Source organism: Gymnodraco acuticeps, unplaced genomic scaffold (genome assembly GCF_902827175.1).
Source record: "Gymnodraco acuticeps unplaced genomic scaffold, fGymAcu1.1, whole genome shotgun sequence".
In the NCBI taxonomy this organism is placed as follows: Eukaryota; Metazoa; Chordata; class Actinopteri; order Perciformes; family Bathydraconidae; genus Gymnodraco; species Gymnodraco acuticeps.
Window position 1 is genome coordinate 485,061 of NW_022990423.1, and position 21,620 is coordinate 506,680.

Consider the following 21,620-nt stretch of genomic DNA (forward strand, 5'->3'; position numbering starts at 1 on the left):
ATTTGGCACAAATTCGAACTCTCAAAATACATAACAATAATAAAATCCGAGCCCTCCCACATCTGGATTAAACTATCCAAAAGCATCACATGTACAGAAAATGATTTGTTTTTATGTACAATATATGTTCCTCCGAGTGACTCTCCTTACTACAGCGAGGAAATATTCCCACACCTCCACACCCAAATCTGCAGATTTCAGTCCCAAGGAAAAGTGTTGATCTGTGGAGACCTCAACGCACGTACTGGAACCCATCCAGACTCAAACTCAGAGAGTGATAACAAACATATATTTGGACAAAACTTTCCCCACAACACCACAAATCTCCCTCGCCATAATTCTGACCCTCAGATAAACAAGAATGGGAAAGACCTGCTCCAACTCTGTCAAAGCCTCGGTCTGTACATTGTTAACGGTAGGTTTAGAGGTGACTCTTTGGGAAGACCCACCTTCTGCTCATCTCTTGGCATGAGTACCGTAGATTACATGATAACTGATTTGGACCCGCTCTCTCTCAGTTCATTTATAGTCAAACCTCTAACACCTCTATCTGATCACAGCCAAATTACTGTGTTCCTGAAAAGAACAGAAACTAACAGTCCACAATCTGAACCCAATAACCTGTTTAACATTAAAAGAAAATACAAATGGGCTCCAGACAGTGCACAAGAGTTCCAGAAAGCTATTGGAAACGAACAAATTCAAAGACTCTTAGACAACTCTCTGGACACCACATATGACCACAATAAAGAAGGCATAGACCTGGCAGTTAGAACAATGAACCACATCTTCATGAGAACAGCTCATACATCCCAACTGAAGAAATGCAGCAACAAGCCCCCAAAACAAAAATAAATCAACTGGTTTGATGAAGAATGCCAACAAAAAAGGAAAGAACTTAGGAACATATCGAACCAAAAACATAGAGATCCTAGCAACGCAGACGTACGCCTCCTTTATTGCCACATGCTCAAGCAATACAAACGTACAATCAAAACCAAGAAGGCTCAGTACACACAAAAACAACTAACAATAATCGAGGATTCTTTAAACACAAACAGATTCTGGGAACATTGGAAAAATCTAAATAAAAGTAAACACGATGACCCAGTGATACAGAATGGAGACATCTGGACCGATCACTTCAAACACCTGTCTGGTAACATTCCTCTCAAAAAAAAAAAAAAGATAAGACTGGCTATACTCAAACTATTCAATTTGATCCTGATGATAGGTTACTTCCCTGACAGCTGGAATCGTGGTCTCATAACACCCATTTTTAAAAACGGCGATAAATCTGACCCTAATAACTACAGAGGCATTTGTGTGAACAGTAACCTGGGGAAGGTCTTCTGTAGTATTATAAATTCCCGGCTTATAGACTTCCTTACGAAACACAATGTCCTGAGCAAAAGCCAGATTGGATTCTTACCAAATCACCGCACATCAGACCACATTCACACCCTACACACCTAACTGACAAATATGTTAATCAAAATAAAAGCAAAATATTTGCCTGTTTCATCGATTTCCAAAAAGCATTTGACTCGATTTGGCACGTTGGTCTATTCAACAAACTACTTCAAAGCGGTATAGGGGGAAAAACATTTGACCTAATCAAATCTATGTACACAAACAACATGTGCAGCATCAAGATCGGACACAAGAGAACCACCTTCATTTCTCAAGAACGGGGAGTAAGACAAGGATGCTGTTTATCACCGGCCCTGTTCAACATCTACATTAACGAACTGGCCACTATCTTAGAGCAGTCCACAGCACCTGGGCTCACTCTCCACAACACAGAGATCAGGTTCCTGCTGTGTGCAGATGGTCTCATCCTGTTAAGCCCGACAGAAGAAGGACTTCAACAGAGTTCAAATATACTGGAAGGTGACTGTCAGACCTGGGCCATGGCAGTCAACATCACAAAGACAAAAACAATGATATTTCAAAAAAGACCCAGATGTCAGGCAAACAACACTGACTTTACAATTGGGACACAGACAATAGAACATTGCTCAGAATATAATTATTTAGGCCTGAAAATAAGTTCCACTGGAAGCTTTAATCAAGCTGTGAAGGAACTGAGAGAGAAAGCATGCAGGGCGTTTTATGCAATAAAAAGACAAATCCACATTTTAATTTGGCTTAAATGACTTCAATCAGTAACACAACCCGTCCTACTCGATGGAAGTGAAGTGTGGGGCCCACAAACAAACCAAACATTTGACAAATGGGAAAACCATCCAATAGAAAATGCTCACAATGAGTTTTGCAAACGCATCCTCCAGGTTCACAGGAGAACAACTAACAATGCCTGCAGAGCGGAATTAGGCACATTGCCATTATTAATACAAATCCAGAAACGATCAATTAAATATTGGCTACATCTAAAAGAAAGTGAGCCCCACTCCTACCACCACAAAGCCCTGCAGCACCAAGAGATGAACAAGAGTCCCCTCTCTCAGCTGGTCCTGACACTCTGTTCACAAACCGGTTTCAAACCGTGATCAGGGCCAGGCTGAGCCCACATCTATAAGAGTCAACCAGATTATAACAAAACACACACAAAACTACCTCACTTATTGGAACACTAAATCCCAAACACAAAGTAAAATGCAATGCTATCTGGCCCTAAAGAGACAGTACACTGTGGCAGCCTGAGAGAGAGAGAGAGAGAGAGAGAATAGAGAGAGCTGAGAGCGAGATAGAAAGAGAGAGAGGATGAGAGAGAGAGAGACGACGAAGAGATCGGAGCTCTCTCTATCGTTCACTAGCTTAGCTCAGAGAGAGATAACCTATTATAGCTATATGACAATCACTACTCTCTGCTATAGAGAGGAGATAGATAGATATAGAAGATAGAGAGAGAGAGCAGAGAGAGAGAGACACACAGAGAGAGAGAGAGACACACAGAGAGAGAGAGACTGGCCATAGAAACAGGCAGAAGAAAACATGGCTGCCAAAAGAGGAGCGATCATGCCCACAGTGTGGAGGAACTGCTGTGGAGACAGAGCAGCACTTCCTCACACAATGCCCAACTTTTGAACTTGTACGGAAACAATTCTTCCCAAAACTCAAACATAAGCATCCTCAAATATTTAAAAATGAAAAACTAAAAACACTTCTGGGGGAATATAAAGAGAGCTGCATTGTGACAGCAGTTTGTCTCTGCCTGCCACAGTCTGAGGGAACCGGACTAAGCAGATACACCAGCTCTCACATCTTATATCATATTCTATTTTATATGAATGTATTATATGAATGAAATTAATCTGTATTCCTTGTTTATAACTGTTTATTTGTGTGTATTTTTGTATAGATGTTACAACTATACATAGCTTTGGCAATACTGTATGTAAATATGGTCATGCTAATAAAGCTTTTGAATTGGAAAATTGAATTGTGAGGCCGAGTACTTCCGGTTGGAGTACAGACTTTTGACAGCTTGACAGCTTGACCGTTTGTTATGACACACCAAGAGGAAGAATGAGCGGATTTCGGGGTAAAGAAAAGCGATTGGCCTTCCAGCGTGTAAGAAAGTCAGCACTACATTGCTGTGTGCCCCTTTGGACAAATTCGTCCCGTTATAATCGGGAGATAAGTTTCCATTCGGCAAGCCTGGCAACAACGATTAAAAGATTTCTTGCTCCCAAACCAATTGTGTATTTCATTGTGGTCATTACAAAAAGCAGTTATACCATACTATGTTTAGGTACTAATGAATTATATCCTCAAAACAAACGCACACATAAATAACAAAGGAAAATACATCATTTAATAAATCCACAATATGATAACATTTCACAGATTCATTTAATAAACTTTTACAAAACATAGGTTGATGTTATATCGGGGGGAAAATACATATTTAAACATTTCAATGAGTCTCTGCATATTTAAGTAATGCTAGTTTATATAACAGATGAACAGATGTACAATATCCAGAAAGTAGATGCAAACAATATATAATGTGTTTCCAACATTTCCTCTGAAAGAGTGTTATATCAATGCAAGATAAGTTAGTTAGCATCCACAACTTTTGTTAATGGATATCTATTGAGTGAGTTGAGTAGTGAGCCATTCGTTCTTTTTTCGTGGTGCGATGTCTGCTGAGAAGTCCTTGTATGCCTTGCTGACTTTGAGGACATCTGGGTCTGGCAGCTCCCCCCGCACGGCCTTGTAACGTGTACTCCTTTGAACATGTTTATATGATGATTAGGACTTTAAGAACAATTTTACACTCAGACAACAATCACAAAGTTGTAGCAGGCTACATACAATTACTTAGGACAATAGATATGACCTTACACCGTCAGCAACTGTAAACTGCTTTGACTTAGTGAACACCATGTCACTCACTCTGCCTGGTTTCACACCCTATTAATTACACAAAATAATTGTCAAATGAATTGAAAAGGTCGTTGATGCAACATACTAGATCAGCTCTTGGCACAAAGGAAATACTCATTAAACCGTGGATTGGTTGTGAACACATACTGTACTTACCATGGTTCTTGGCTTGTGCCATCGCTGCTCTGTTTCAGTGCAGCTGAGGACAGGGGGGACAGCAGCCAGGTTGAGTGTGGAGTAGTGTGCGGTCTGGAACAGCAGTGCAACATTGAGGTTGCAGAGTGCTGTTCCAGCTACACAGGAACACTTTGCCACTGCAATCTCCACAGGTGAGCAGTTCTCAAAGACAATCTACACATTAAAACAAAATGTCAGTCATTTTACATTTAGGACACTGCTTCAATACAACACAGACAAATGAGAAAGCTGAGAGCAGGCTGATCAGGCAAGTAGTAGGTGTGGGAAAAGGCTAAACCATGTCAGGTTGTCAGTCACATCACATACACAGAAGTTCTGCTGTTTGGAATACTGTAATTTAAGGACATTCAAACAGATACGCTTGTATAGCCTGTCTCAGCTCTCTCAATGTATTACCTTATATTATAACTACATAAAATAGTGTCAGTAGAACGTTGAACAGTTTAACATAGATGTAGGGTACAAACCAGCACTTACCTAACACTGGCCAACACAAATGGACCCTACATGGATTATACTAACCATTCAGTAAAGAACAGCAGCCGTCACAACCAGTTTCTGGGGTTTCCATGAAAGCAGAGACGGTTTTCAACCTCTCATTAAGAATCTTTGATGAAAGCTAAGTTTGGGTTTAGCTAATATATTTATCATTTTACACGAGAGGGTTACAAAATGAAAATAAATCTGTAGCCCCTTCATGCTACACACACATAGCTAGCTACCAGTTGATGTGAGCAAATGTATTGTCACTATCTGTTGCAGCACGTCAGCTAGCTGGGCTTATTTGAATCCTAAATCACAGGTTACCTACTCGAGCCACATCAAAACCCCAGAACATGAACCTGATTGAGGCTTTGAACCAATTAACACTTTTTATTTTAATAGTACATCATTAAAAAGCTTTACACTGTATCAAGACTGTCAAGTTGTCAAAAGTTAGCCAGTAACTACAGCTTTGTTTGTCACTTACCTTCATAATTGTCAATGTAGCTGGATATGTAGCTACATCTTGAACCCCTTTTCTCTTTTGCTCCTCAGGGCTGAGCCTGCCGCTTGTACCAGCCGATGTACATCACTGATGTAGGTCTTGGAGACATCGAGTGTAAAATAGTGCCTATATAATATCTATACGCTATCTCTCTCGCTATCCATTGCTATCTATACGCTATCTATCGCTCTTCCCTCTACCGCTCTACCGCTCTACTAGAGATGGGCGAGTCATGATTCATCCGGATCATTAACCCGGATCCTAGTAATGAGCCGGTCGTGACGAGTCTCCCTCTCGATTAACCCGAGTCCTTTGAGTCCTACACCTGATGTGACGTAACAATTAAAACTATAAATTGCGTCACTCTTTACTCTCTTTATAACGTGTACAATCACATTACAACGTTGTTGTATCCAGAGATCCAGCAGACTCGTCGCCATGCACGAATCAACAGCAAATTCAGCCCCTCCTCCGGCTCCCGCGAGAGTCCCGTGAGCCGTGAGTGAGCCGTGAGTCGTTGGACTCGCGGGAGCCGTGAGTGAGCCGTGAGCCGTGAGTGAGCCGTGAGTCCGCAAATCTCTGAGTCTACTGCGACTCGTCGAGGGAGCCGTGGGACTCGCGTTAGCCGTGGGACTCGCGGGAGCCGTGCGAGCCGGAGGAGGGGCTGAGTCTGCTGTAGATTCGTGCATGGGGACGAGTCTGCTGGATCTCTGGATCTGCTGCCTGCTATATGTTACGGCTCTGAGTCCTCGTAGGCTACTGGTCTCTCTCGATCATTGACCTGGATTCACGGATCCCGCGATTTTTCCGGCTCTAAATTAAGTTTCAGTGTAGACTTCTAACAAAATGGTCATGTTGTGCAACAGTCTCCTGTAATAATATCTGCATTTCCAATAAGGATCTTACTTGGAAACTCGTTTATTTTGAACATGGCACACAAAAAGAAACAAATGATAGAAAATTGCAAAACAGTTAGAATATATAAAATGTAATTATACAATTATTATTATTATTATTATTATTATTATTATTATTAAATGAAAACACAATTGTGCAAAATTAGCTTAAGTACAGGAACATATTAAAATAACTATATACATATAATGCAAAACACTTATTTTTTAAAATGCACACACACACACATGTTTTATTAAAGCAAAAGACACTGTGTAGCGGAGGTTAATGTAACGTTAGTTTAATATGCTGGTTAAATGCAACAACTTTTCGGTTTCACCGGTAGGATTTCTACGGTCTTGGTCATGCTGACTCATATGACTCAAATGACTCAAATGACTCGTATGATCCGGATCTCTTCAATGATTGACTCAGAAGAATCCGAGTCCATAAAATGATCCGGATTTGCCATCTCTACGCTCTAGCGTAGACCGGAAGTTTACAAGCGCACACCCAGCCGCCGGAAGTTGATAGACGCCATCTTGTGCAACTAGCCCATACTCAAATTTCCCCTCCTCGACTCCTATCCTCGACTCCTATCCTCGAGACTAGGTGCCGCCCACAGGAGATGCGAGCGGAGGACTGAGGAGGGGAACCGAGGAGAGAGGAGGGGAAGCAGCAAGCGGTTAGAGAAATGATAACTCCTCTCCTCTGAGCGGTCATATTAAAGAGACGTCCATTAATGATGACAGGAGGCGATAATCCCTCCAGAGCCGGGTCGTCGTTCAGGGTCGGCGGTGCGCTTGTAAACTTCCGGTCTACGGTAGAGCGGTAGAGGGGGTGGTGGCAACACTGGACTGTGACTGGACGAGAGATGGCAGAGGGAAGTGACGAGGCAGGAAGCGAGTTAGGAGACATGGACGCAGCAGGCGGGAGTTGTGAAAATGGAAAATGGGATATAGTGAGGAGAAAGAAACGTAAAAAGGGAGGAAATACTAATTCGGATGAGAGCAATAGTGAGGATGAATGGAGAGAAAGAGTAGTCGGAAATAGGCAACAGGAGTTCATGGTGGTTGTGAAACTTGCGCAGGAGGGAGCTTCGTTCGGCGTGTGGAACCCTATACGGTTAACTAAACCCATCAGTAAAGACATCGGGGAGGTAATGAGTGCTAAAGTATTGAGGAATGGATCAATGTTGATCAAATGTAGGGATAGAGAGCAACAGGGGAGAGCAATACAGATGAGTGCCGTGGAGGCTGAGAAAGTGGAATGTTCACTGTTCAGTGGCAGAAAGCTAGTCAGGGGAGTTGTGACAGGAATCCCCGTCAGAATATCAGCTGATGATGTGAAAGGGAATATAACAAATGCAAAAATAAGTGATGTCAAACGCATGAAAGCAAACCGCAATGGGATTAAAGAAGATAGTCTTTCGGTTCTGATCACCTTAGCTCGCTATGGGGAAGCAGTAGCACAGATGCAAATGGGGCAGTAGTTGAGGAATTTATAGATGACCTCGGGCTAGTGTGCATTAACACTGGGGAAGGAACACGATATAATTGCACGAAGAATATAGAAACAGTACTCACACATTTGTATCTAGTGCTTTAGCAGGTGTAAGTACATGGAATGTGGTAAAGCATACTACAGTGGGCAGCGATCATTATCCGGTAATGACTAAAGTTGGGACCAACATAAGGTTTGAAAAGGAAAAGAAAATTCCTAGATGGAAATCGGGAAAGGCTAATTGGGATGCCTTCCAAGTTGTAAGTACGAATAGATGTAAAACACTTCAAGAGGAAAATGATGATGATATAAATAAATGCAATGATGAGCTGGTTAAGGTTATCATTCATTCAGCTAAAGAAACAATTCCAGAAAGTGCAGGAGTTAGGCGCACCAAGAGTGTACCCTGGTGGAATGGTGAATGTAGTAAATCCATTAAAGACAGGAATAAAGCATTCAGGCAACTCAAACAACTCCATTCTCAGGAAGCTTTGAATCAGGATAAAAGGGCCCAGGCTATAGTGAGGAGAACAATAAGAACGCAAAAACGCACTTTTTGGAGGCAATATTGCAATAGTATTGGAAGAGAAGTACAGCTTGCAGATGTTTGGGGCATGATTAGGAGAATGGGGGGAAGTCGAAGGAATTATGAGTTGCCAGTTTTGAGCAGAGGGGACAAAATGGCTGTCACAAACGTAGGAAAGGCGGAACTTCTAGCTCAAACATTTAGGAAAGTTCATAGTTCAGATAACCTTACAGAGGAAGCCAGGCAGTGCAGAAATAATACACGAATGGAAAACACGAGAATATTGGATAGAGTAGAAGCGTTAGGAGATCAGTTGGACCTGCATTTTAGTATGTTTGAGTTGAGAAGAGCAATTATTAGTGCTCGCCAAACCACTCCTGGGAAAGATGGTGTTTGTTACAAAATGCTGGAACACATGACAGATAACTCTCTAGTCATTGTGTTAAGGTTGTTTAATAGGGTGTGGGATTCTGGCCCACTTCCTTCAGAGTGGAAACAAGCGATAATAGTGCCCTTCCTGAAGCCAGGGAAAGACCCTTTAGATCCATCTAGCTACAGGCCTATTGCCCTGACATCTCATTTATGCAAAATCATGGAGAGAATGGTTACAGAAAGGTTAACATATATCTTAGAAAGTAAAGCTCTGTTGTCCCCATATCAAAGTGGGTTCCAGAGGGGTCGGAATACAATGGATTCTATATTGTGCTTAGAATCAGACATCAGGAAAGCACAGACCAACAAGGAAGTAGTGATTGCAGTCTTCTTTGATATTGAAAAGGCTTATGACATGCTCTGGAAGGAAGGACTACTAATCAAGTTCAAATCATTGGGAATTGGTGGTAAAGCATATAATTGGGTTATGAATGTTTTACTGGACAGGAAAATACAAGTAAGAGTAGGTGCAGAATATTCAAGTGTTTATGCTGTGGAAAATGGTACTCCGCAAGGTAGTGTGTGTAGTCCGTTGCTGTTCAATATAATGATGCATGACATCTTTAATCAAGTTCATCCAAGTGTGGGGAAATCTTTGTATGCAGATGATGGGGCTTTGTGGGCAAAAGGCCGCAATGTAGCACATGTTGGAAAGAAAACACAAGCTGCAATAGTTGAAGTGGAGAAATGGACAAATAAATGGGGATTCAAACTGTCAGTAGCTAAGACGCAGGTCATTTGTTTTACAAAACAGCATAACATTGCTCCTATATCGTTAAAATTGTATGAGCAACCTCTTGAACAGGTTAATACAATAAGATTTCTTGGTGTTTGGTTTGACGGAAAGCTAAAATGGAGCAATCATATAGGAAAAGTTCAAAATAAATGTAAAAAGGTCAACAATGTACTTCGGTGTTTGGCGGGGCAGGAGTGGGGAGCGAGTAGGTCATCACTTCTGAATATATATTGGGCACTCATGAGACCTGTATTCGATTATGGGTGTATAGCGTTCATGGCAGCAGCAGAATCAAACCTTAAAAACCTGGATGTCCTACAAGCTCAGGCGCTGAGAATTTGTAGTGGAGCTTTTAAAACATCTCCAGTATCAGCAATACAGGTGGAAATGGGAGAAATGCCTTTAAGGATAAGAAGAGTGAAGTTAATGTTGGCATACTGGGTAAACCTTCAGGGGCATAGTGATAGTCATCCTGCGAAAAGTATTTTTGAAAGACTGCTGGGAGCACAATGAGTCACATTTAACAAGTGTTGGATGGATTGGCGATGTTAAAGCAGCAAGTATAGGTTTGAATCAAATACAGTATTGCCCCACAGCTCCAATCTCGTCCATTCCACCCTGGTTGTTCCCATTGCCAAGTGGAGACCTCAATATACAAGAGGAGTTAAAGGAAAAGAAAGAACTACCAGTATGGCGCATAGTCCAGAATCACTTTGCAAGATATCACTTGTGAAGTAAAAACTTCTTTGCAGCAATGTTGAGCGCATCATCAAATGAGGGAAACTGGATTCACCTGTCAATACACTGATATTTATTGAGAGACAGACAATTACATACGGCCGGGAGATCATCCTAGTTTCACACTGTTCTTGTGCTCCACCAAGGTAATCTCTGAACCAAAAGACACAAAACATCTAACCAACACGAGGAGAGGCGGGCTCCCAGAAAGCCCGCGTATAATCAATAGCCGATGCGAGACAATAGTCTACTTGTCTCAAAGAGATCCAGACAAGCCTCAACCTACACAGGAGTCTTTGACTGACTACAAGCAGATGTTTGCAGTATCACAGATTCTATAAAACAATAAGAAACTCTATAAACAGATCAGATGAAAATATTCTCTTACATCACTCAGACTCAACAATCATATTTACAGATGGCTCCAAAGATCCAGAGACAGGGCGTGCAGGGGCAGCAGTGTATATCCCAGTGAGTAATACACATATAAAGAAAAGGGTAACAGACCATGTGTCAGTATACACCACAGAGTTGTTGGCATTAGTACTGTCATTGAAATGGATAGAGGAGAAATAAATACATAACAGTGTAATTGCATCTGACAGCTTTTCAGCATTATCGAGTATACGATCAGGCAGATCTTCATCTAGAATGGACATCATAAATGAAATATTTCTAATTTTATATAAAATGCAAATCAAAGGCATAGCAACTCGTTTCATCTGGGTTCCTGCTCATGTTGGTGTGGAGGGAAATGAACAGGTGGATATTCTGGCCAAACAAACACTCAGAAGTATGAACATAGACATATAAGTTCCACTCAGCAAAGCGGAGGTTCAAACATTCATTCAGAAATATGCACAAACAACATGAAAAGATCATTGGGACCTTAGTGATACAGGAAGACATGGAAGAGTTTAAAAGAAGGGAGGAAAATGTCATTTCTTGGATGAGAATAGGTCATACAGGTCTCAATCATACTTTAAGTATAATACAGGTCTCAATCATACATTAAGTATAATACAGGTCTCAATCATACTTTAAGTATAATAGGAAAGCATCCAACCGGAAAGTGTATACACTGCAGCCAGCCAGAAACTGTTGAGCATGTGTTACTGCTTTGCAGGAAATATAGTAGGCTACTCAGAGAAATGTGCTTTTCCAGACACTGAAGAAAGCAACATTCCATGACTTGTCGCTATCAGGGCTGTTAATAATCTAGAGTTTTGGTTCTTTCTTTTGTTTCTTTTGTTTCTTGTTTTCTGCATAGTCTCTTGTCCACACTCCAGTCCAATTGGTGGCGGTAATGCACCTACAAGTTGGTTTGCCAACCGCCAATAAACACGAAAGAAGAAGAAGAAGAAGAAAACGAGAGAAGAAGAAGAGGCACCTTTAAAGTTCTTTGCAATCCGCTAAAAACCGAGAGGAGAAGGAGAAAAGAAGAGGTGAGTGGATTAAACACCTGCAGAGGTTTCATTAAGTGTATTTACACCTGTTAGCTTACAGTTAATCACGAATCAGAAGTTATCTTATTTAACACAACAGCTGTAATCTTGGAAGAAAGAAACTCACAAAACAACTTTAAATGTGCGACAAAAATAGTCTCAAACTATCTTTAAATAAAGTCTAACAGCTACAGTCTAACAGCTAAAGTCTAAAAGCTACAGTCTAACAGCTACAGTGTAAAAGCTAAAGTCTGAAAGCTACAGTCTGAAAGCTAACGGCTAACAGCTACAGTTATTATTCCAGTTTGGCTCTGGGGGAGTAACAGTTGATTTGTAATGCTCAGCTGACTTTATGTTAGTTATTTATTACACCAGTTGTCTTTAAGACGGTTTGAGTTGTTGTGTTGATGCTCTTTACCATAGATATGGTTTTAAATGTATGCTAACTAGCTTATTAGCATCGCCATTCACCACGACATAGCGTTTTTCCCATTGAAATGAATGGGGTTCTTTAGTTAGCAGCTAACGCTAAGCTAAGCGACGGTTTAGCTCATTAGATAAATAGATATACTTTATTTAAATAATGATTTATCTTAAACTGGGAAATGAATGTGTCACAGCAGAAGTGTTTTCAGGCATTACACGAGTTAAACATATTTAAAAGATGCAATAAGATAATCAAAATGAAGCATTAGCAGCAAGTATACACACAGGACACATATCACTAGAGTATCTAAAGAATACACAATATACAGAAAATACTGTATACATGGAGTACATTAAACAGTCTCACTAGCTAATGTTTGCTTTCTGTGTTAACTTAGTGATAGTTAAACACGGATAGTGTTATAACCGTGGTTCAAACATCCATTAATGTCACTTTCTATGTGAATAAAGTCATTTTAATGAAATAAAAGTGAACAAACTGTTAGAATGTAAGTTGCTACACAGATTATGATGAATTATATCTAAATATTTGTGTAATATTAATAATAATTTACACAGAAAACCAACTTGTTATTGTAATGGTTAAAGTAATTTGAATGTAATGTTAATAACTATCTGACCTTTCTATCATTTTCTGCTCTGCTTAGCATCACATTGACTAAATGGATCAATTTGGAACATGTTTACGTCACAGCAGCATAGATAAGACAAGGCACTGCACATGATGTGATAAAACACTACATATAAGCATCTAGAAATAGTACACATCATTGAATAAACTCTTTGAATTCCTCCTCTTCACTGCTGACAGTTTATGATGAATTATATCTAAATATTTGTATTATATTAATAATGAAGCAGCTCTGTGGTCTTCATCAGGACAGCTGATGAGCAGCATGGAGGAGAAGAAAGAGACCCCTGGAGCTCAGGTCAGTGTGCACTTCATCACAATATATTCCTAATTCCAGCGTTTCCGCCAGGCGGGCGTCTTGCCTTCATTTGACGCCCTTATTCAGCTCGGAACGCCCTATACAGACATAAATAAAGCAGCGACTGTATTCGCCATGACACGACAGTCTGTGGTTTGTACTTGTTTAACTTCTGTCTAGTTTCTGAACAGATATGACTAGGGTTGGGTACCGAGAACCGGAACCGGTTCCAACATTTCGATTCCAACGGCATCATTTAGAAATGTGAATTTCGGTTCCGCTTTTCGATGCCTGAGGAAATGTTTCTCGCCGCTCTCCATAGCCTACTGTATGACTGCGGCGGGGCTGGAAATGTAGCGTTGTACCTACACTTCCTACAGCATAACCTGAGACCAGGGCCGGCCCGTCGCACTGGCGTTATAGATGTTCGCCTAGGGCGCCAGATCTGTGGAGGCGCTGTGGACGGCTCTGGGAGGGAAAACAAATGTTTTGACCGTTGGTGCTCATCCTAATTTTCGGCCTTGATGCAACAACATTTATAATTAAGTAAATGTAACACCCTTTTCATCCCGGTTGCACTTTTCATTTCCCCTGTACGATGGGCGCTGTAAGTGATGAAAATGGGGGATGTTGGCTTATCTGGCACCCGCAGCTCACAGCCAAAGTGCGAGTGAGCGAGGGAGGGAGAAAGGGAGGGCCCTGTTGTTATTAGCATCTGGTGCTAGCTGCTCTAACGGAAGAAGAAGATGTTTCTACAATGATGTGGAGGGAGAGTCCTCTCCAGTCAGACTGAGAGGCTGATAACTTCAGCTCAGTGAGGTAAAGGAGATAGTTCACTTTAGTCTAAGTTATCTCAGTGGGTCTCAAACGTTTTGATCACAATTTATGTAAACACATATTTCCAAGGCACTTCTTTATAATTATTGGGATAAAACAGGTTTGAAATCATTCCAATGTATACTATAGGACAGTAAACCAGACATATTGTTTTAAACTGAAGAGATAAAAAAATACGCATAAATAAAATGGTAAAATAAGATATGAATGAACAACAAAAATAAAATACGTTACATGTATTTGTTATTGGCTATGGGTTACTGGTTATGTTCACATACTTATTTGATTAATAAAATGTAAACCGATCTTTTTCATATGGGTGTTTAGCAGAGGTGGGACCAAGTCATTGTTTTGCAAGTCCGAGTCAAGTCTCAAGACTTTGCGCTCAAGTTCGAGTCAAGTCTCAAGTCAGGATGGGCAAGTTCAAGTCCAAGTCCTAAACTTTGACAAAACGAGTCTTAAACAAGTCATTAAGTGCTTTTCACCAAATGTAATGTAACCATGCCGCTCCTCCGCTCCCTTCACTGGCTTCCGGTAACTGCTCGAATCCACTTCAAGACACTGGTACTTGCGTACCATGCTGCGAATGGATCTGGCCCTTCGTACATCCAGGACATGGTTAAACTGTACACCCCAGCACGTGCACTCCACTCTGCATCAACCAAACGGCTCGCTGCACCCTCGCTGCGAAGGGGACCCAACTTCCCATCAGCAAAAACACGTGGGATTGCTATCCTGGCTCCAAAATGGTGGAATGAGCTCCCCATTGACATCAGGACAGCAGAAAGCTTACACACCTTCCAGACTGAAAACTCATCTCTTTACTAACAAATCACTTATATACTAACAAAGAACTGGCTTATCTAGAACCAGTTGAGTAGCACTTGAAATGTTTGGCTCTATGAAACCTGATGTACTTATATGATTCTGTTTTCTTCAAGGTTATATCTTCCTGGTCGAATGTACTTACTGTAAGTCGCTTTGGATAAAAGCGTCAGCTAAATGTAATGTAATGTAATGACATCGATCAACAGAATAATACTTAATAATCAAACTGCTCTTTATTAGTCACATTCATAATTTAATAATCCATTTTCTCTCTGCTGGTAAAGTAACGTGTTTTTTTTCGAATTTAAGAGGGATCAGTAAGGTAAGGCTACCGTGACGGTTTGATTCAGAAGGAGTTTAATGTATAGGATCCCTGATGTTAAGGTGACCAGAATGTTTATTTCCACTGTGTACAACATGTTGTAAGGGACCCACAATCTATCTTTATGCAAGGGATAATGTGCAGCGAGGCGGGCTCTGGGGAAAAGAACACCTGAATCTAGATCCCTCTGCAGGTGGTACTTTAAGTATATTTTGATGCTAATACTTTTGTACTTTTACTTGTAACATTTTGAATGCAGGACTTTTTATCGTAACCGAGTATTCCTAAACTCTGGTACTTTTACTCAAGTACAAGATCCGAACTTCAACCACCTCTGGCAATAAATCCTGAGTGGTTACCAACAAAAAAAATACCCTGCTCTGAAGGTTATTTTCATTTTACAAATCCTGCACTCAGCTTTGCTTTCTCCAATATCATTGAAATGCAGCCAGATGTTGCTTCTTTTTTCGGTTTTCGCTAATTTCTTGACTTTTTCCGACGCTCTAGCATTTAAATCCGTCTCCTTTAAATGTTGGACTGTTGCACTGTTGTAGCTTCAGTGGTTCTCAGGTTACAGTTACATAGCAGTGAATATAAACAGACTGATTAATGTGAACATTACTGTAAACTAACCTGTGTAAAAGTTTCTCGAATAAATGTAATTTTTTTTGGTGGAAGAAGTAATTTATAATTTTTTTACCCTGCCCCTCAAAGAATCGTAATTTAAGAACCGGAATCAGAATCGTGGAAATTCAAACGATACCCAACCCTAGATATGAGGAGCTGTGAGCTCTGAGGGCTAACAGCTAACGGCTGATGTTGGTTTTGTGGTTCACATTGTCACTACCCGATCTACAGCCCTGCCCTATCTGCAGTGCGCATGTGCGAGATGGTCCGCCATATCTGACAACTCCATACGGCAACTCTAATAGGACATTTGACGTCTAGACGGCTGCCTGGCCTACCAAGGCCTAACTATACCGTACTAAGCCGTGTGAGGCCCTGCAGTGGAAATGCGCCATAAGTGGATGTCATTGAAGATGTGATTGTCTTTACAGGAGCAGTCTCAGTGCTGTGGTTTGGACGAAAGCCTGACTGGAACACATCCAAACAGTTATTTAAATGCAAGAAATTACTCAACTGTTGAAAAACTACTTTTCAATGATTTTACCTAGAAATGGGAGGTTTGATATGGGCCTGTAATTGTTCATTACTGAAGCGTCTAGATTATTCTTTTTTTAAGAGCGGTTTAATGACTGCAGTTTTCAGAGCGTGTGGAAAAACACCTGAGCGAAGAGACTTGTTTACTTTGTGAAGTAGATCTGAGGCCATGCAAGGAAAAACATCTTGGAAAAACCCTGTTGGAATAATATCAAGGCAGCAGGAGGAGGATTTCAGAAGTTGAATAATGTCCTCTAGGTTTCTATCATTAATCTGATGGAACTGTGTCATGGTGTTTGTATTGATTTTAGGTAGACACAGAGACAACACATCTGCTGTACCTGATTCAGAGGCACTGACTGCTGGTCTGATTTTCTGAATGGGGGGGGGGGGGGGCGGATATTGACACTGTGGGGTTTGTTAGTCTGTCGACGGTAGCAAACAAGGCACATGCATTGTTTTTGTTTTTGGCAATGATGTCAGAGAAGAAAGACTGTCGTCCAATTTACAATTCCAAATGATAAAAGCCAAGTCTCTCTTTATAGATTTCAAAGTGAACCTGGAGATTTGTTTTTCTCCACCTACATTCAGCTTTTCGACACTCTCTTTTTGCTGTTCTCACGGTCATGGCCTTTCTCCATGGAGATATTTTCTTCCCAGTCACTTCCTTTACCTTAGTTGGAGCAATGGCATCTATAACATTTTGTATTTTGAATTAAAATGATCTACTAGCTCATTTATTGAGATGTAAGCAGGGGCAAGTGTGGAAGAAACATCCTGAGTAAACATTTCCCTATTGTTTTCAGTTAAATATCGCTTTGTGGTTTCCTCTTTTTGAACATTTGTGTGAAAATAAATAGAGCTCTCAAAGGAATGATCAGAGAGCGCAACATCAGTCACCACAACCTCAGAGATATTCAGACCCTTTGAGATCATTAAGTCCAGAGTGTGCCCCTTATTGTGCGTGGGCTCCGTCACATGCTGAGTCAGTCCATTGAATTGATTTATTTAAAACAAGGGACAGTGTACATTAATCAACATATTAAAAACATGTAAAAGTACTCGAATTAGCCAAAAGGCTAGTTTTCATCGATAGTCCCTTTGCCAGATGGTGATTGACATCCTAAAAGCAATAATAAAAATACCACAACATTGTTATACCGTTGTACATATTTAAAATAGATGACATCACTGAATACAGATAAGAGCAAGTCATGATAATAAATACAAAAAGTACAATACGCACTCATACACACACCTACACCCACACATCAGTGCTGACACTGTTGATTATTAATGAGCCACTTTTTAACACTGTGCTTGAATGTGTAGTAGGATGAGGACTCTCTTATTGAATTGGGGGGGGGGGGCAGACTGGACACAGGCCGTGGGGGAACACCCGAGACCGGGCAAGGTAGAAAAAGCCAAAAAAATAATAAAACCGGGGAAAATAGGGAGGAAAGTGAAAAAAAGTGTCCGAAAATAGGCACTCGTGAGGCGGGCAGAGTCCCCTGTCAACTCCCGTTACATTCCTCCATGGTGTCATTTGAGCGAAAAACTTTTACGAGAACCAGGCTGGGGGGGTCAAAACGGCTTGACCAAGGCCGACCCAAAGTGCAAGGTGAATCTTTTTTTTCCCCCGCCCACCGAAAAAAAACGTGTGATTGAATTTTTAAAATCACAATGGAGATTCACCTTGCACTTTGGGTGCTCTGGATACTCCCCTGTTTTGCCGATCCGGTGCTTGAACAAATAACTCTACACCCCTGGCCGAAATGTCCCTAAAATGAAGTCCGAGTTTGAAATATATCTCAAATAATGTATGTATTTCCCCACATAAACATAACAGTCTGCAATGAAACGGCTGTCTCCTGTGCGCTCCACTTCCTACTTTCTCCTTTCTCTCTCTTTTTTTTCTTTCATTGCCCTCTAGGGGCTTCGTACAATACAAAAACAAATGCAAATATTTTATTTTAAAAAGTAAAGTCCTTTCGAGTCATCTGTCTCAAGCCCAAGTCTCAAGTCATGAATACAAAGTCAAGTTGAGTCTTTTATCAATGTTAGTCAAGCAAGTCTCAAGTAAAAAAATATGCGAGTCAAATCATGTGACTCGAGTCCCCCACCTCTGGTATATACTGTGGTTAGAATATTGCTGTATTACTGTATCAAATATAATAAACACAAACAGTTGATAAGTAGTATTTTGTTAACTCAAGGTTTATATTAAGTGAGTTTTTATTGTGTTAACTTGTGTATTTATGCTTTTTAGATTGACTTTCTCTCTTTCTCTGTCCATCTGTTCTAGAAACCGAAAGGAAGAGAGAGACCTCACAGCTGTCAGCAATGTGACAAATCCTTCACAACATCTGGAAATTTAAAGAACCACCTGCATATTCACACTGGAGAAAAACCGTACAGCTGTGAAGAGTGTGGGACAACTTTCACTCAATCAGGTCATCTCAAATCACATCAACGTATTCATACAGGAGAAAAACCTTACAGCTGTGAAGAGTGTGGGACAACTTTCACTACATCAAGTATTCTCAAAGCACATCACCGTATTCACACTGGAGAAAAACCGTACTGCTGTGAAGAGTGTGGGAAAACTTTCACTACATCAAGTGTTCTCAAAAGACATCACCATATTCATACTGGAGAAAAACCTTACAGCTGTGAAGAGTGTGGGACAACTTTCAATACATCAGGTGCTCTCAAAACACATCACCGTATTCACACTGGAGAAAAAACCGTACTGGTGTGAAGAGTGTGGGAAAACGTTCAATACATCAGGTGCTCTCAATTCACATCAACGTATTCACACTGGAGAAAAACCGTACTGTTGTGAAGAGTGTTGGAAAACGTTCAATACATCAAGTAATCTCAAATCACATCACCGTATTCACACTGGAGAAAAACCGTACTGGTGTGAAGAGTGTGGGACAACTTTCACTACATCAGGTGCTCTCAAATCACATCACCGTATTCACACTGGAGAAAAACCGTACTGGTGTGAAGAGTGTGGGAAAACTTTCACTCAATCAAGTAATCTCAAATCACATCTTCGTGTTCACTCAGGAGAAAAACCATAGTGGTTTTAACCTGTTAAGCCCAGGAGCCCCCGATATCGGGGAGAAAAACGCGTCATTGCAGGAGACAGCAGAGTGTAGTTTTGTAGTGTGTTGTTTTTTAAATAAATCTGCTCCTGTTGGAGACAAATGTATCCTATGTTTCCTAATTGTTATTGTGTAAGTAAACCTTCCTAGAAGTGTTAGTCGGGTGATTAACATGTAAGGACTGTGGCAAAGTCCACAGGCACACACACCATTTACAGAACAAATAAATGTAATTTAAAAAATCTTTATAGAAACACTTGTATTTGGATGGAATGATTACATATAGTGATAATAACATTATTTATGATGGTATGCAAATGTGCCCGAAGGTCATTCCGCCTGGACTTGTTTTTGCTAAACCTCTCTAAAAAGGTCAAATTTCACTTGTTTTGCCTCAATCTTGATACAGGGTACTTATTATGTTATACTCTGGATTCCTAAAGCTTTTAGTCTACCATACCATCATTCAAGGGTGGTTTTCGCTATAAGTAATGGGTTTTTTATAGGCGGAGGTAAGAATTTACCTTTTTTTACTATGTTCCATCTGAATTTACTCTGACACAGAAACATCTATATTGATTCTGACACTTCTACATCCAACTCACAGATGTAACCTTGCTTTGATAAAATAAATTATTCATATAACCCTTTTAGAAGTTAAGTTAGTCATTTGTTTTGGGCATGTCATTTTCAAGCCTGAAACAGGCTCAGGGCTTAACAGGTTTTTCACAGTTTACAATAAACAATTCCCATCTATTGGCCTTGTGTTGGGTAAACCTTTTTTCCATTACAGATCCCATCCCAACAGCGCCATCTGTTGACGTAACATCAGAATTGACAGACATAATGTTCACTGTTCCTTTAAGTTTCGTTTTCTGGCTGTCTGTCTGCCGCTGTTTCAAACAGCTGACATTATTGCAGCATTAAATCCGAGCCATTGTCCAATGCAGCTTATGTATCCAATATACAATCCAGTTGTAATGCCGCTTTCCCAGCCTTGGCTCTCGGCCTCTCCTTTCGCCGTCTTGATGAGCGCAGGTGGTGACAATCTCCAGCTGATTGTGGCGTGTTGTCCAGCTGATCCGGGATGACGGTGTCGGTTGTGAAGTAATCCAATTGTTTGTCCGGTGAAAACGATCCTTAATCCAATGCGATATGTTTCTTATATTGTCCAGTTTCACTCATAGAGTACGATTCTACTGAATGTAATGACAGTTTAAATGTTCCAGTGTCCTATATGTTTTTGCCATTACTTCACAGGAGGGTTTAGAGTGATCCTGACGCAGACACAAACATATGAAGTTCCGGTCTTTTGCTGCAGTTTTAGAATGATGTTTTATTGCTTTACATACCAAGGTTTAAGTACACGGTGTCAATAGTTGTAGTATGAGCATCTGCTGGGGCTGGCTGGTAGAATCGGTATGCTCTTCCTCTCCTGTCACCTATGACCCCTTTTATACACCCCGCCACCTAGTGTTCAAAAATAATATTGCTCTATTCATATAAATAAGGTAAACTGAGACACCAACAAAACCCATAAAATGGCAAACCTTTTCTTAAAGTATTCACTTTCATGTATCTAGAACATATTTACGATGTTTTCAGTGTGATTATATTCTCTTGTTGAAATGATCAGACTACCAAAAATAAAATGGCCTTAGAAACAGACTCGTAACCCTGCATATTTGTTGTGTTTTGCAGCATATTATAAACATGTCATTCCCTTATCTTCAAATACCCCAGGTTGTGTAGTGATGTATTTGAGGTATACTGTCCACATCGCAGACCTGAAGTCGTGCAGTCAATGTGTGTGAAGTGTACAGGACCTTGGTCTCTGAGACTCAAAAAAGCCTTTCTCGCCTACCTGTCCACTTTGCATACCTGAGATCCTGCAGTCATTTCTCAAAGATGGTGTGGCATATAGGGAGGTGCAATCTCCTGATGATATAGACTGTATTATAGTGGACATCTGCAACTCTAGATAACAAGATAACATTAGGATAATCAATGTATACAACCCATGTCCAAATCTAACCACTGATATATTTAAAGACATAGCAGAATATAAACATAGGAAGGAAGTCTGGTGTGGTGATTTCAATGCACACAACAGTCTATGGGGCAGCAACCATACAGACAGTAACGGAAACATAGTGGAAGAAATGCT

The 21,620-nt window shown here is 40.6% G+C and overlaps 2 pseudogenes; one reads left to right on the top strand and one right to left on the bottom strand.

Annotated features, from left to right (window-relative positions):
* LOC117551910 overlaps positions 1–20,209 on the top strand; it is a 354,701-nt pseudogene extending 334,492 nt beyond the window's left edge.
* The window catches only part of LOC117551909, a 430,097-nt pseudogene that overhangs the window by 381,104 nt on the left and 27,373 nt on the right, over positions 1–21,620 (bottom strand).